The following is an 18256-nucleotide window of genomic DNA, read 5'->3' as shown; positions in this document are numbered from 1 at the left end:
AGCTGGGAGTTTTATTTTTTGCTAAACAAACAAAAAAAGATGCAAAACAAAAAAAATCATGTTTAATAGTTTGTTATAAAGGTCATTTTTCTCCTTCATTGAAGTGCGCGGATGAGGCGCACTGATAGGCTGCACTGGTGGGCACTGATAGGCATAGTTAAGGCGGCACTAATAGGCACAGATAAGGTGGCACCGATAGGCACAGATAAGGCAGTGTGAAAAATGGACCCTCGCGCTATTAAGTGCTCAAACGTGCAGAAATGACTAAATACGTGTCAAAAAATGGAAAAGTAAAAATATAGCAATACAAAATCCACAGTGAAAGTGATACAAAAGTGCAAGTGTTGCTAAAAAAATGCAGCGGGACAAAATAGTTAACACCAACTATCACATAAGAATAAACAAAGTAAAAAGTCCTGCGCAAATGGTGCCACTAAAAAATAAATGTATAAAGAAATATAAATGTATAAAAAAAAATATATATATATATATATAATATATAAAGTCAATAAATCAAGGTGAACACACCGATGTGTGAAAACAGTGAAAAATAGGAGAAAAGGCGGGACCAGCTGTTCCAAAATAAATAAATCCAGACTCTCAGAACTCTCACCTCAAAGATAGAATAATCAGGCAAAGTAAAATAACCCCAGAGGATTCTCCTTAATATTTCTCTATGTAATAACCAAGGAATTATAGATGAAGCCTGTAGTATATCCTTCTGCCACTAGAGGGCCATTTCCAATATTTGAATACAACACTGCAGCTTGTAATTCCGTGGTATAGAGCTTGAAAAAAACACAGAGGAGATGGGGAGAGGGAGAAAGAGAGGGGACTCCAATAGTGTAGTAGTTGAATGAATGGACAAATTTATTAAAGCATAAAAAATGGACTCTCACATAAGCAAAAAAAGGGTAACACAGAGCAGATAAAAATGAAGACCTGGCGTTTTCAGCCAGTCTTACGCTGTTTCCGGTTGTCCTACGGCCACTCCCTACGCGTTATGTCACGTCATGTGACTTCTTCAATGGGGATAGTGATAGGCCATTGCAGATTTCCTTATATTTAGAAAAAGAACGAAACCGGAAGTGTCCGGGCGGCCATTTTGGAAGAGGTCAGCAGGATGTAAACCAATAGAAAATGTTGAAAATCCGCCATCTTGCTCCTCTTAGATGGCAAAAAAGGAAGGAAGTGTGTCTATCACTATTTAGACCGGAAGTGGTTATTCGGCCATCTTGCTCCTCCTAAATGGTGCAGAGCAAATACAGCAAAGGAAGAGGCGCCTCTGGGTGTAGAGATAACAAACACTTTAATTAAAAAAACGCATATATTTCAGGCAACTCACATTTTGGATGTGGTCTATGAGCATTCAGTCACTTTAAAAGCTGAGCATGGCTGTGGTCATCTAGTAGTCCATCACGCTGAGGCACTGTAGCCGCTAGTGGCCAGGAAGTGGCACAGACGCGGAGAGCGATGACATCATGAGGTGGGTGCGACCGGTTTCGTGAGCGTACAGGCTGAGGTTGTTTGACAGCCGCGCTCCTTCATCAAGCAAGTGGGACAACAAAAAAGACTGGTATATATAGGCCATGCACAGGAGGAAGGGGAGGAGGCACTTAAAATGCAGGTGCAGAGGATTACAAATCTTAGTTGCAAAAAAAAAAAATAAATAAATAAAAAAAAAAAAAAAAAAAAAAAAAAGGGGGTGTCAGCGAGAACATGAAATAAGATATAAATGGATTGGAAATGGAAGATGAATAAATAAAATAATAAAGATGATGAATGTAAAAATAAAATTAAAAATAAAATAAATATAACAATAGTACTGGAAAAAAAAAAAAAAAAAAAAAAAAAATAAAAAAAAAAATTAAATAAAAATACAAGACTCATGGGTCAATACAAAGACAGCAATAGATAAATGATATACACACTATATCATAAATAAATTAAAGTTAAACCTTAATTTATTTATTTATGATATTTATGATATAGTGTGTATATCATTTATCTTAATTTTTTTTTTTTTTTTTTTTTTTTTTTTTTTTTTCCAGTACTATTGTTATATTTATTTTATTTTTAATTTTATTTTTACATTCATCATCTTTATTATTTTATTTATTCATCTTCCATTTCCAATCCATTTATATCTTATTTCATGTTCTCGCTGACACCCCCTTTTTTTTTTTTTTTTTTTTTTTTTTTTGCAACTAAGATTTGTAATCCTCTGCACCTGCATTTTAAGTGCCTCCTCCCCTTCCTCCTGTGCATGGCCTATATATACCAGTCTTTTTTGTTGTCCCACTTGCTTGATGAAGGAGCGCGGCTGTCAAACAACCTCAGCCTGTACGCTCACGAAACCGGTCGCACCCACCTCATGATGTCATCGCTCTCCGCGTCTGTGCCACTTCCTGGCCACTAGCGGCTACAGTGCCTCAGCGTGATGGACTACTAGATGACCACAGCCATGCTCAGCTTTTAAAGTGACTGAATGCTCATAGACCACATCCAAAATGTGAGTTGCCTGAAATATATGCGTTTTTTTAATTAAAGTGTTTGTTATCTCTACACCCAGAGGCGCCTCTTCCTTTGCTTTTTTTCACAGACTTTGGAACATGGTTTCTGTCCTTCACTGATGGCAGCCCTGGATATGGAGCTCCTGGTTTTAAATGCTTTCCTTTGTTCTACTGGACAGTAGCTTTTATATTTATAACCATACGGACTTTTTCATAATATGGACTCTCATTCATTTAATTGGATCTTTGGTTTCAATTGGTGAGAGACTGGTGGACATTGGGAAAATCTTTGACCCTGTTTTTGCGCATTTACTTGTGCAGAGCAAATACACCTCATGCCATCTTAAAACATGATAATCGACCCGGACAGAAAAAAATAAAGAAATAAAAAATAACAAGTGTTAAAAAAGTCAGCGCATAGAAAATATGTGCATGTAGCGATATAGCTGAAAAAAAATGAATAAGAAATCGCAAAGTGACACTTAGCAGCAGGATATAATTATTACAGAATGGTGACTGTTATCCTGGCTATTTAAAGTGCTAGGTCACTGTAAATAAAATATAGATACACGTACAAATATATACATTAAAAATATAAAAATATATAAATGCCAAAAATTTATCCAAATATTAAAATAAATATAAAGTATTATAAAAATATTTTATAAAAATATTTTATGGTGAATATATACAAATATTATGGACAGCCGAAAAAGTAAAAAAATGGCATCCCGGAAATAGAGTAGGACTTTACATGGATATATCCTATCATAATAAATTCCACAAGGGCAACAAAATAATACACATATTAAAAAACATAGTACAATAAAAATATTAAAAATGATTAAAAAACAATTAAGATCAAAGTCGACATTTAAACCATCAGGATAAAAAGATCTCATAATAAAAATCCATCTGGATTCCTTCTGACTAATGGTTCTAATTTTGTGACTACCCCTCCACGAAGGATTAAATCTTTCAATACCCCAAAATTCCAGATGGGAGGGGTCCCTATTGTGTACTAGATCAAAGTGTCTAGAGACACTGTGTTGTGGAAAACCCTTCAGGATGTTCTGTATGTGTTCTTTCAATCTTACTTTAAGTGCTCTTTTGGTTCTTCCAATATACTGTAATTTACAACTGCACTGTAAACAGTATGACATCCAATGAAATCCCGTATCTGATGTGTTTCCCCAGTAGTGGTGCTAGTAAAATCAGTTCTTTTATTTTGAAATTTTTTAGCATGTTGACAAGTAAAACAATTTTTACAGGGATAAAAACCTTTCCCTGTAAAAAAAAGTAAAATCTCTTTTCGGGGGAGGTTCTACCACAGATTTCGCTATAATGTCTCTCAAAGTGGGAGCCCTTTTGTAGATAATATTCGGTTTTTCCGGCAAAATATTCCTCAAATCTTTGTCTTTCTTAAGTAGATGCCAATGTCGACTTAACATTTTGGAGATCTCCTTATGTTGTACATTAAAATCCAGTATTATTGACGGAATTTCACCATTGAACTTATTTTTGTCTTTATTGTTGTTTTCAAGCATCTTGAACCTATCCAAACTTTTGACATATTCAATCTCTTTTTTTATGAAGGCATCATCATATCCTTTTTCCTTAAATCTAGTAGCAATTAGATCAGCCTGTTCCAAATAGTCCTCGATTTTGCTGCAATTTCTTCTAACCCGGACTAATTGTCCTTTGGGTATATTAAATAGCCATGGCTTGAAATGGCAGCTATTAATAGAAATGTAGCTGTTAGCATCAACGTTCTTAAAGTGAGTTTTTGTAATGATCTTACTTTTATCCAGGGAAATATTCAAGTCTAAAAAATCAATATTTTTATTATGTATTTTCCATTCCAGGTGGATATTTTTATCATTCCCGTTCAGATTCGTCAAATATTTTTCTAAAGTATCCAAATTACCATTCCATACTATAATGATATCATCAATATATCTTTTATATAAAGATAGCTCTGCTGGTGTGTTTTTATATATGGCATCTTCTTCCCAATGGGCCATGAAAGCATTTGCAACACTTGGCGCAAATTTTGCGCCCATGGCTATCCCTATAGCCTGTCTATAATAATTTTGATTATGCCAAAAGAAGTTATGTTTTAGGCAAAAGTCCAAACATTTTATCAAAAACTTTCTTTGTTGACAACTTAATGTAGTAAAGGTTCTTAAGAGCCATTTGACCGCGGAGCATGCTTCATGATGCGCAACTATAGTGTATAAAGAAGAAACATCTGCGGTAGCGAGCAGAGTTCTTCCTTCTAAGACAGTCACTGTTTCAAGTAATTGAAGCGTATGTTTCGTGTCTTTAAGATATGCATTAGTCTTCTGTACGGCTGGTTGGATAAAAAAATCTAAATACTCCCCCAATCTTGAAGTAAGAGAGTCGATGCTATTAACAATAGGTCTGCCAGGTGGATTATCCCTATTTTTATGTATCTTAGGAATCGTATATATAATTGGTACTCTACATGATTCGGGGAAAAGATATCTGCTTTCTTTCTTGTTAAGAATAGCTTTCTTACTCCCTAAATTAATAATTTGTTCCAATTCCTTTTTGTACTTCATTGTCGGGTTACCCAAAAGTTTAATATATGTATTATTATCTTGCAATTGTCGATCCAACTCTTCTAAATATAGTTTTTTGGATTGTATAACGACAGCACCACCTTTGTCGGCCAGCCGAACTACAATATCTTTCCTTTGTGTTAATATTTTGATGCCTTTTTTAATATATCCTGGATCGAATGCTTTTTTGATTTTCATAGTATGCAAATCATCCAACACCAATTTCTTAAAGACTTCTATGTGTTGGTTACCACTAACCTGTGGATTGAATACTGAATTGTTACGTAGTGTGCTGAATTGCGTGGGATTAGGTTCATTTACTATTATAATGCTGGATTTAATGGGATTATTCATCATATACTTTTTAATATTAATTTTTCTAATATATTTTTGGATGCCAATGTAGGTGTCAAACTTATTTAAATTTTTTATAGGAGCAAATTTTAGACCTCTGTCAAGAACAGCTAATTCTTCAGGGGAAATGGGGGTACCGCTCAAATTAATAACACCCTCTCCAATCACTCTCTTTTGCGTTTGGATTCTCTTTCCCGCTCTACAGCCTCTCTTCGTTCTGGGCTGTTTCGTGTTCTTTCGTTTTCGGTCCTTCTTATCGGGCAATGATACGGTTCCTGTGGTGGTCTTCTTCCCGGCGAGTCCCTCCTCCAATATGTCTCCTGTGGTCTTCTCGGGGAGTAATCTCTCCTCTCTCGATCTAAAAAATGATCCTGTGTATCTCGCGGGTATTGATGGTAAGGATGCTCATAATAATTTTGTTCATGATAATTTCTAATGGGTTCATATCAATTAGACGTGGGTATGGGACTTCTATCCCTTCTTCCCTGATGGTCATATTGATATGAGGGTCTAAGGTTGTCTCTTTGGTGCCAATTGTTATAATAAGGCTTCTTGAACTTTTTAAAGGGCTTTTTCCAACCTTTTTTCGGGGTATGTTGTACATAGTTCCCCTCATATGTATGATTGTCATATGGGACTGGGGTAGTGTGTTGATAATTGTGGGCTGGATCATGCCTTCTTGGCGTCTCAGGATATCCTCTATTATAATGTGCCACTGGGGGGGTCTCTCTGCTTCAAGTCTGCCATTTTGCTTTTCCCATATAAGCCCATTGGCAACATGAGAAGATATGGGATCTTGTATTCTTCCCTTTCTGGAGTAGATTGTGTAGACTCCGGAATGGTGGGTTCTAATTTGCCTTGCCATTTAAATACTTTATTAATTTTATAGTCTGTGATATCACGATGATATTTTTTCATTTTTCGTTGTTGAACCTCCAAATCTTTGGCAATAAGATCTTTATTAAGTTGTGTAGCCATTTTGTTAAAATCAGGCGATTCCTTATGCGATTCTAATTTGTTTTTAATCTCCTCAATCTGTTTCTCAATCATATGAGCCTTTCTTTGCTTTCTTTTGAGTAAAAATTTGACACATTCAACGCTTTTACTGTTAAAAAATTCAAACCACTCCTCCTTAGATTCTTTGTCAATAAGACCATCATTTGGTGGTAACTCCCACCTGATGCGTCTTGGAGCAATATTTTCTCTAATATATTGATCAAAAGTGATGGTGTCCCACCAAAGACTAATCTTTTTCTCCATATGGTGTCCTAGCTTTCTCATAAGACTATCAAGATCCGTGTTACGTGTTTTATTATGTGAAAAAATTTCATCTAAAATAATATTTCTATTTTCCAAAAAAGTGAACACTTCCATAATGGCAGCAAGGGAAAAATGTGTAAATATGTAAAAATGTGAAAAATGGACCCTCGCGCTATTAAGTGCTCAAACGTGCAGAAATGACTAAATACGTGTCAAAAAATGGAAAAGTAAATTGTTTTACTTGTCAACATGCTAAAAAATTTCAAAATAAAAAAACTGATTTTACTAGCACCACTACTGGGGAAACACATCAGATACGGGATTTCATTGGATGTCATACGGAAGGCGTGGTATACTGTTTACAGTGCAGTTGTAAATTACAGTATATTGGAAGAACCAAAAGAGCACTTAAAGTAAGATTGAAAGAACACATACAGAACATCCTGAAGGGTTTTCCACAACACAGTGTCTCTAGACACTTTGATCTAGTACACAATAGGGACCCCTCCCATCTGGAATTTTGGGGTATTGAAAGATTTAATCCTTCGTGGAGGGGTAGTCACAAAATTAGAACCATTAGTCAGAAGGAATCCAGATGGATTTTTATTATGAGATCTTTTTATCCTGATGGTTTAAATGTCGACTTTGATCTTAATTGCTTTTTAAATAATTTTTAATATTTTTATTGTACTATGTTTTTTAATATGTGTATTATTTTGTTGCCCTTGTGGAATTTATTATGATAGGATATATCCATGTAAAGTCCTACTCTATTTCCGGGATGCCATTTTTTTACTTTTTCGGCTGTCCATAATATTTGTATATATTCACCATAAAATATTTTTATAAAATATTTTTATAATATTTTATATTTATTTTAATATTTGGATAAATTTTTGGCATTTATATATTTTTAATGTATATATTTGTACGTGTATCTATATTTTATTTACAGTGACCTAGCACTTTAAATAGCCAGGATAACAGTCACCATTCTGTAATAATTATATCCTGCTGCTAAGTGTCACTTTGCGATTTCTTATTCATTTTTTTTTCAGCTATATCGCTACATGCACATATTTTCTATGCGCTGACTTTTTTAACACTTGCTATTTTTTATTTCTTTATTTTTTTCTGTCCGGGTCGATTATCATGTTTTAAGATGGCATGAGGTGTATTTGCTCTGCACCATTTAGGAGGAGCAAGATGGCCGAATAACCACTTCCGGTCTAAATAGTGATATACACACTTCCTTCCTTTTTTGCCATCTAAGAGGAGCAAGATGGCGGATTTTCAACATTTTCTATTGTTTACATCCTGCTGACCTCTTCCAAAATGGCCGCCCGGACACTTCCGGTTTCGTTCTTTTTCTAAATATAAGGAAATCTGCAATGGCCTATCACTATCCCCATTGAAGAAGTCACATGACGTGACATAACGCGTAGGGAGTGGCCGTAGGACAACCGGAAACAGCGTAAGACTGGCTGAAAACGCCAGGTCTTCATTTTTATCTGCTCTGTGTTACCCTTTTTTTGCTTATGTGAGAGTCCATTTTTTATGCTTTAATAAATTTGTCCATTCATTCAACTACTACACTATTGGAGTCCCCTCTCTTTCTCCCTCTCCCCATCTCCTCTGTGTTTTTTTCAAGCTCTATACCACGGAATTACAAGCTGCAGTGTTGTATTCAAATATTGGAAATGGCCCTCTAGTGGCAGAAGGATATACTACAGGCTTCATCTATAATTCCTTGGTTATTACATAGAGAAATATTAAGGAGAATCCTCTGGGGTTATTTTACTTTGCCTGATTATTCCATCTTTGAGGTGAGAGTTCTGAGAGCCTGGATTTATTTATTTTGGAACAGCTGGTCCCGCCTTTTCTCCTATTTTTCACTGTTTTCACACATCGGTGTGTTCACCTTGATTTATTGACTTTATATATTATATATATATATATTTTTTTTAATACATTTATATTTCTTTATACATTTATTTTTTAGTGGCACCATTTGCGCAGGACTTTTTACTTTGTTTACAGATAAGGCGGTACTGATGGGCAAAGATAAGATGGCACGGATGGGTGGCACTAAGGGGCACTGATAGGTACCACTGATAGATGGGACTGATGGGCACTGGTGGATGACACTGATGGGCACGGATATGTGGCACTGGGGTGCAGCACCGTTGTTGAGGCAGATTGTGGGTGGCACTGTGGGCACTGCTGGGTGGCACTGTGGGTACTGCTGGGTGGCACTTACGGGGGGCACTTATTTATTCCTGAGGGGGGCAGGTGGGCACTGGTAAGCTGGCCGTGATCGGGATTGATGTCCCGATCACAGCCGCCGGTGATCTGCTCTTTTTTTTTTCTCCTCGCGCTGACAGGAATAATAGCCTATTACTGGCTCCATTGTATCACATGATCAGCTGTCATTGGCTGACAGCTGATCATGTGGTAAGGGGTCGGGATCGACCCCTTGCTCGGATCCGTGATCAGGCGAGTCTCATAGACTCGCCGATCACAGAGCGCGCCGCACGCGCCCCTCAGGGGGCGCGCAGTCCGCTCGTGCACGGGACAACGTCAATAGACGTAGTCCCGGCAAAGGAGGTCCGCGCTGTAGCCGTCATTTGGCTATAGCGCGGGTCTCAAGTGGTTAAATGTTAACCTTCTGATCATCACTAGATCACGTGTATTGTTTTTATTGACATTAGTTAACTACTTTTGTTTTTGTTTAACTTTATAATCTTTCTTGAATTTTTTTTTTCCATTGAACATATTTACATACAAACAACCCTTATCCCCTTCCCACCCCAATTAATATGCAGAGATACAGAAAGAAGCATATTCACAATACATTTATTTTTTAAATTTATTCTATACCGGGTCCATCTTCCTCTTGTTCGCTTCCCATTTGAGACCTCCACACCTACCCTCCTACACCATTCAATCCCCTTCTGTTCCATCGCTTCCCTCACTATCCCAATACCCACTCTCGACCACCCACCCCTCCTTGTTCCGTGCCTTTCACCCTCATTCACACTACTCTACTGTTCCTATATGTCACCTCTTATTTTTGTTCAATACTCATTTTCTTTTTCCTTTAACATGGGTATCATTTATCCCTGTCCTCTCTACAAACCTTCTGGTCTTTCTTCCTCTATACAAATGGTTCTTGAATATTAATGTCATCCTTCCTAAAGTGAGGCAGAAATCTTTTTGCCTCCCACCAGGGTTTCCAGATCTCTTCATATTTCTTTTAAAACAACCTTGTCTGACATATACAGATTTTTCCTTCCAAACTGTCTAATTCAAGGGGGTGAAAGGGGAGGTGAAACCGATTGCCACCTTTGTGCTATCAGTTTCCTCACCTGGAATAGACACCTAAAGACTGCAATCTGGGTGCATCCGGAGTTTCTCTCCCCCTCTAAAAACTCCAATACAGAGCCTTATATCTGGGTTTGGAGGTCCTCTGAATACCCGACTTATAATTCCAGATACCTCCCTCCAGTACCGGAATAGCTTCGGACACCTCCAAAACATGTGGATTAACTCACCTTCCATTTCTCCACATCTTGGGCAACTAGTGTCTGATCTGCGGCCAAACAAAAAAAAAGTCTTTGAGGGGTATAATAAGCTCTCTGTAGCAGAAACAGATGTGACATCTATTGGGAGGGGGCAAGTGAAACCAAGGGGCTCAATTCAAGGATTCTACTCTATTGCTCTTCCATTATAGTTTCTACATCTTGTTCCCATATCTTCCTACTTGGTGGGACCCCTATCCCTTCCAGGCGCCCCACTGGATATATGTGGATATAAGCTTGAGATAAGACATTTTAGGGTAGCTGCATTAATTACCTTCTGGAGCAAGGAATCTTGTTCCATTCAAGCGCCCTCTCTCTAAATCACGCCCCCACAGCATGCCTGATCTGTAGGTACCTAAAAAAAAGTATTTGAGCTATATAATATTGTTCCCTCAGTTCCCGAAAAGATTTCAAGGTGTCATCCTTGTATAGCTGGCTAATAAACTTTATTTCACACCTTTCCCATTCCTTAACTTTCCCCAGCTTCTGAATTTCGCCCAGATTTCCATTCTCCCATAGGGGAGTATACTCTGTGTGTCCCCTATACCCTAGCAATGTCTTCACTGTGTCCCATAATTTTACCAATAGATTTAGTGTGGGGAGCCTAGAGGGAAAAGAGCCCACTTCCACCATTGATCCATGTGGAGTGTTTTGTAGCAACATTTCCCTCCCTACATATCTCCCTTCCAACCCGATACACCCTCCTGTAATTGTGCCACGAGGAAGTATCTCTGAGGGTGTGGAAGTGCAACCCTTCCTTCCTGTTTCTGTAATTGTAGGGTACGCAAACAGATTCTTGCCAGACCAACTTTCCAGATTAATTCTCTGAAAATGATGTCTAACTTTTCATATACCCACACTGGAGCATTATGAAGTGCATACAAAAGCTGTGGCATCGATGGCATTTTAATTAAGTTACATTGTCCTGCTACTGATAATGGGAGACGTTTCCATATCTTTTTCTAAAAGTGTGACAATATTATTTATGATATACTGTTTAGGGTCTCTTGTGATATTAATTCCCGAGTATCTCATTTTGTCCACTATTTGAATTTGGGCAACCTCCTCAGGTAAGGGACTCTCCCGGGGGTCTATTGGTAACAAAGCAGATTTTTCCCAGTTTATGGTAAGTCTGGAAAATTGACCAATGATTTAAATTATTTGCATTACCTTCAACAAGGAAGCCTGCGTATCTCCTAGAAATAGTAGAAGGTCATCCACTATCCCCCTTCTAAATCCTATTACCTTCGGGGAAGACCTGAGAGCCACCGCCAAAGGTTCGATTGGTAGGGCGAAGAGCAGGGGGGACATAGGGCACCCCTGTTTGTCAGAGTATTCATTGTTCACTACCCCTTTTGCCTCTGGCCCCTTGTATAGCATTTTTATCAAATGTGTGAAGCCCGGGCCAAATTGTAACTCGACCAGGGCCCTCTACAGATATTGCCATTTGAGGCTGTGGAAAGCCCTGGCGGCATCCAAAGATGACATGGCCCTCAATCCATCCCCATCAGCTGGGATCTGTAAATTCATGTACACACGTCTTATATTTATACTAGTGGATCTTCCAAGTATAAATCCCGACTGATCAGGATGGACAAGTTTCTGGATGACCCTATTTAACCTAGTCGCCAAGATTTTAATATCTGTGCTCAGGAAGGAGATGGGCCTATATGAGGTGAGTGGAGCTCTAATGTCACAACACAGTAACATGCAGATCGCGGCCATCTTTATGGTTGGAAACAAGTGCTATCCATGACAGACTGCTGCTTCTGACATGCCTTTTTTTATTTAACAAAATGTGAGTACCCTGGTTGTTTTTTTTAACCAGTTCCCTACCGCCGTATTGTAAAATGGCGGTGGCAGGAACGGTTCCCTCCCGATGGGCGTTTTATGATGTCCTCTGCTTCCCGGTAATATGGAGAGCGCGTGCGCAGCATCACTGGGGACCAGATGCGCGTGCCCGGCAGCCGCGATATCCGCCGGGCACCCACGTTTGCCCGGTAACAGAGCCGGGACGTGGATCTGTGAATCCATGTGTGTAAACACACAGATCCACGTCCTGTCAGGGGAGAGGAGAACACCGATCGGTCTCCCCTCATCAGTCCCCTCCCCCCACGATTACTGTATAAATGTGACTGGCAGGAAAGGGGTTAACACTAAGGGGGCACTGAAGGGGTTCTATAGCACCGAACGCTTTATAAATGTCCCAAAATAGTGTCAAAAGTGTCCAATCTGTCCGCCACAATGTAACAGTCACAATAAAAATGGCAGAGGGCCACCACCAATAGTAATAAAAATAAATAAAAATTACAAATCTATCCCCTATTTTGTAGACACTAACTTTTGCGTAAACCAATAAATATACGCTTATTGGGATTTTTTTTTACTAAAAATATGTAGTAGAACACATATCAGCCTAAATTGAGGAAACATTTTTTTTTTTTTTTTTTTAATGGGATAGTTATTAAAGTAATAAATATTAGCGCTCTTTTTTTTGTTCATAGCGCAAAAAATAAAAACCGCAGAGGTGATCAAATACCACCAAAGAAAGCTTTTAATTTGGGCACAATGTCGCATGACCACGCAATTGTCATTCAAAGTTTAACAGTGCTGAAAATTGGCCTGGGCAGGAAGGGGGTGAAAATGCCCTGTATTGAAGTGGTTAAGAAATACATTTATCGTGGTTTTAAATACTACATCATGAGGAGTTGCTTTCTTGTATTATATGCATGTACCTATGAATTCCCATTTGGTGAGACTACAAGACCCAGCCATCTATGATCCAATTGAAATGGTTTTGTGGCACTGTGGACATATGCTTGTTTAACCACCTGTAATTTAGTGGTCCTTTTTCTTTGGTAAGAGGCCCAGTGTGTTGATGTTCAGTGGAGGATAATTTAATGCTTGCCTAATTGTGTCTCTGTCTACACCGTGAGTGGTTCCAGTTCTTTCTCTGAAAAAGGACTTTGTCTTAAACACTATGGACTCTTAATTTTATGTTTTTAGCACTGCATACACTCATTTTTCTACATGAGGATGTATTAAAGCGGTTCTGCACCTAAAAAAAAAAATATTAAAAGCCAGCAGCTACTAATATTGCAGCTGCTGACTTTTAATAAAATCACACTTACCTGTCCCAGGGTCCAGCGATGTCGGCGGCAGATGACGATCGATCGGTCGTCTCGTTGCTGCCCCCGCCGCCATCCTCTGTCAGGGAATCGGGAAGTGAAGCATTACAGCTTCACTGGCCGGTTCCCTACTGTGCATGCGCGAGTCACGCTGCACGTCTCTTATGGTCCCCCGCTGTGTCTCTGGGAACTGTGTGTTTCCCAGAACACAACGGGGGGCGGGGCGTCTGCGGCGGTCTGCCCGGAAGTGGGTGCAGATACCTGGATTATCCAGGTAACTGCACCCCCCCCTGAAATGTGCCGATTGTAGCACCGGAGGGGGGGAGGGATCAGATTAGCGGAACTTCCCCTTTAGAGTGTAGAACCGCTTTAACTGGGTCCTTACCTTCCTTATGTATAACAACTATGATAGATATAGTCGCTGATCGAGTTAAGCCCCCCAATAGCTCAGGTAGTAACGCCTTCCCGTAATGTCTGTAGGTTGTTGGGACCAGGAGACTTCTGGCCTGCCATCTCCCTTGTGGCCCGCTACAGTTCCTCTAATGCAGGGGTGGCCAACCAGTGGCCCGGGGGCCACATGTGGCCCACGACCTCCTGCTCTGGAATGGCAAGTTAGCAAGCCCAGATTGCAGGTTGCCGACCCATCATACCATGACATCAGTGTTGTGAATGAAGATGGTGGTAGAGAGCCCCATAAGCTGATGCTTCCTGTACAGCGCCAGCTTTTGCCACAGGCAGAGTCTATGGCAAGGTTCAGTTAACCCTCAGGATAGACACAGGTGCACTATGCTGCACCCGCGGTGTGGGTAAACTGCAGCACATCAGTATGAAAGTCTTAAGCCCTTTTCACATGATTGGCCCTACCCAATCGGACCCTCAATTCACTTCTACAGAGCGGCAGATGTAAACAGACTTGTTCTAATGTTATTGGCAAGTCCAGTTCCTCCCTGTCAGTTTTAGAGAGGGCCAGAATCACCAAGCCCCTAAAGAAAGTGACCACTTTCTGCCAAGAGCTATACAAGTGCTCATATTCTTTGAACTTATCTACAATTTCTGGAGTATGGGAGGAAACCCTACCCTCCCCTATACTAATCATGGGGACCATAGATGGGGGTGAGTTTGTCTTCAGCAGATGGGCTAACAATCGCCCAACCTATTTCCCTGGCCTTCTGCAATATGGTTACTCTGTAAAAGAGCATTTTTACCAGTAGGGATCTTGGGTAGCCCCCTGGTTGAGGAGGTCTAGAAAGTACCCTATGAGCTCTCTCCATTGCAAAAAAAAGGTGAGAAAATGTCCTTTCCAAAAAGGTCCCTGAAGCATTTTTTGAGAAATATCACAGGATCCGGGCCCTCACTGTGCTCAGGTAGCCCCACAATCATTACATTTTCTCTTCGCATTCTGTTTTCCATATCGTCCATTTTTTATCTCATAATTGACCATTTGTTCTTTTACTGTTATCTCCACTTAAGGGGGTTCAGGTCATCCTTCACCAGACTAACTCTTCCTTCAAGGGCGGTAGTCCTTTCTTGCACTTTTTGTAGGTCATGCCTGACAAAGGATAGAGCTTTGTGGATTGTTTTAAGCTGGTCTGACAGTTCACCTAGGAAAGACCTGCAGGATTTCTTTTAATGATGGATGTCCCTCTGTTAAAGCTCCAGCTCCAGAAGGGGCGCTGCAGTATCTTTGATGTCCTGAATGTCCTCCCCTGTGGACTTAAGTCCTGTATGATTTATCTCTGATGCTGCTGTCACTTGCCTTTGGCTTTTCCTCACAGTTGCGACCCCAGCATATGCCTTAGATTGCGCTTTCATGTTCTCTTACCCTCCTTCTCTGGGGGGTTCTGACCTGAGTTATGGGCAAATCTCTCTAGTTTGGCTGCTGCCTGATTCCCCTTCATGCTTCATTGTGGATGGCAGTGTCCTGTTGCGCGGGGTCTTACCCCGCTTCCTCATCATTGCTAGGTGTTAGCAGAGACTCTTGGGAGAGGACAGTACTTGCATCCGAGAAAAAGGGGAAGTAGGCTAAGAGGTAGCACCCCAATAATAATCCCCCCCTTAGATGCAAAAGAGAACAGGAATATCCCAGAAGCAGATAACGAAATTTCCACCAGGTGTCACTGCAGACCAGTCTAGCCGCCTCTGGTAAATAATTTATAGATGTCGGACTCATTTTTAGCTTTAAGGTCTCTCCCCTCACCAGTGACCAGATTGTGTGAAGTCTCCCCCTAATCGGCGTCCGACCATCCACACTGCACAGGGGTGTCCCGAGGACAACGGCAGAAGATACTCCGGGTGCATCAGCAGCTCTCATCTCTGTTCCCTCGATCCCGCTTTGAAGAGCGGGTTCCCCTGGCAGGGCATCAGGGCTGCAAAACTGAGGGTAAGCTGTCCTCTCGCCACTGCATCGGCTCCAGCTGACAGGATCTCTTCTGGAGCTATGGGGGGGACTAGGTCACACACGACCGCTCTCTAGAGCATCCGGTCATGCCCCCCAATCCTTTATTTTTGAGTGCACTTTTTGACATTTGATAGCGCAGCACTTTTTTGGTATTACTTAATTAGCAAATTTGGTAACTTTGCATGCTGCAGCTTTGCTTTTGGTTTATTTAGTTTCAATTAAAGTATAAGTAAACCCCCCCTATAGTTTTCAGCCAAGGAAGCTGACATCTTTGCCTCAGTTTAATCTACAACTGCCATGATGCTGCACATGTGATCAGTTATGACACCAGCCATTGGATAGTTTGGTTAAGAGCACAACCAATGGGAGTTTTACATTTCTGGCATGTGCTGTAAATGAAACTGTTTCATGGATAGGTTTACTTTTGCTTTAATAGTAAATAGGTGAGTGTGAACGGAAATAATACGTTCTAAATGCAGCAGTGCATTGTGACCCTTAGCTTTTATGACTAAATTCACAAATGTAGATTACGTCAAAGTTGCAGGTGTTAAGATTGATTTTATCCTCCGTCTTGCAGAGATTAAAATGACAGTGGCTTGAAGGTTCTAAGAATTTTTTTTGTCAACTTTACAGTAGAGAATACATGCAAGTTGTTGGGACAGCCCAGAAAACCCCTCCCAGCAGTCCTCTGCTTTTTTGCTAGTGTGCTTAGGTGATGGCGGAACCTGCTCTCAGTAAATGACGTCATCAAAAGCTTCTGCTGATGTAATTTACTAGGGCAAACAATGTCAACGGTGTGTGGGAGCAAGTTTTAGATGCTATACAGTAAGCTTATTGCCATTTTGGAGAATTTGTGAGGACCTTTTACATCCCATCGATGATAGCAAGATGTTTCTATAATTTTTGCTGAGAACTGTTTTTAAATACTTTTAAAGTTTTTCAATAAACCATGCTGGTTTACACTATGTGGAGCCATTTTTCTTTTATTTTTAAATACCATTTGTCCATCTGGAGCACGGAGAGTGAAATGGAGTTATTGGCTAGAGTCCGTGAGTGGAGCCTGTAATCACTGAGATCTGATCATTGGTTGGACCTTGCAGAGTGTAGTTGAGCGGAGGATCCCTCTCTAGGCTGTTCCTTGGGACCCTGGCAGTTCCTGTTTCCACAAGTCTTTGAGAGCACAAAGTGCATTTGACCTCTTGCTATGAAGGTCAACTCCATTTGGTGAGTAGGAATTTTACCTGTTTATGAATCGGATGGGAGTACCAACGTTTGTTGCTTATTTCGCTATGGGATATACAGCACGTTCCTATTTAAGCAAGGGCGTTTATTTCACCTTTTTGCTACATTACCATCCTTTTGGTTACTTTTTTCACTGGATACATATTTTACACCCATTGTATATACAATTGTGTTTGGATTGTTAAATGTCTTTTTTTTTTTTTTTGTAGAGGATTGTTTCACTAATTACTTTTATATACTATCGGGCACCTTACTACCACTGATTTGTCTGTAGGTTTTTCAAGAAGTGTAACATGCCTGTGCTGGATCTGGCTATTTTCCATCTCAACAAATCCCTTATGCCCCATACACACTATCAGTTTTTCTGCTGAGTTTTTCCTTCAGATTTACCAAAACCCTATAATATGAGGTCAAACCTTAGGAGTTTCAATTTGTATGCAATCAGGCCCTTGCACTACATGGTTTTGGTAAACCGGAAGGAAAAACTCAGCAGAAAAACGGATAGTGTGTATGGAGCTTTACAGTTCCAGTTGGGCGTGTCCCAGCTTTCAAAGACCCAGTGGACAAAAGGTTTGGGGCCCTCCTAAAAGCCTTTTTTTTTTTTCTCTGTAAAGCAGCCCTTGGTGGTGTCTATGGTCTTTTGTCAAAGCTTGGCAGTCTGGGCCAAGCATATGGCAGAACCCACAGTGCTCCAAATACTGGAGCTCCACGCAGTAGTTCTGTACTACTGCATATATGGTTTGACAGAATACCTGTGTTCAATTCTCACCAGGCACTCATGTCAGTACAGATGTACAAGATCATCTGGCAGTAAAATTGGTTTTCAGAGACAATTTGTAAGAAATGTTTAGAAATTATTCAATTTGACTGAGAATGACCGCTCAGTCACTAGCTACCCTAATTAAAGAGGAAGTAAACCCTGATGAGTTTACTTCCTCTTTCCTGCAAAGGCAAAGCATAATGGACTACTATGCATCGCATAGTAGTCCATTATGTGTCACTTACCTGACACAGGCGCCAGCGAAGTCACCGCTGTCCCCATCCATCTTCTCGGTGGGGTCTCGCTGCTCCGCCGCTGTCATTCAGCAAAGCCGCGATGACGTCACTCCCGCGCATGCGCACGGGAGCCGACACATGCGGCATCTTTGTCATTGACAATGCCGCGCTCAGTGCGCCTGCACGCCGCTGTCTGCGG

The sequence above is a fragment of the Lithobates pipiens genome, unplaced genomic scaffold (genome assembly GCF_037356315.1).
Source record: "Lithobates pipiens isolate NorthernLeopardFrog02 unplaced genomic scaffold, aLitPip1_a1.2 Scaffold_8, whole genome shotgun sequence".
In the NCBI taxonomy this organism is placed as follows: Eukaryota; Metazoa; Chordata; class Amphibia; order Anura; family Ranidae; genus Lithobates; species Lithobates pipiens.
The sequence above is the reverse complement of the archived record's forward strand: the minus strand, read 5'-3'. Positions refer to the sequence as shown.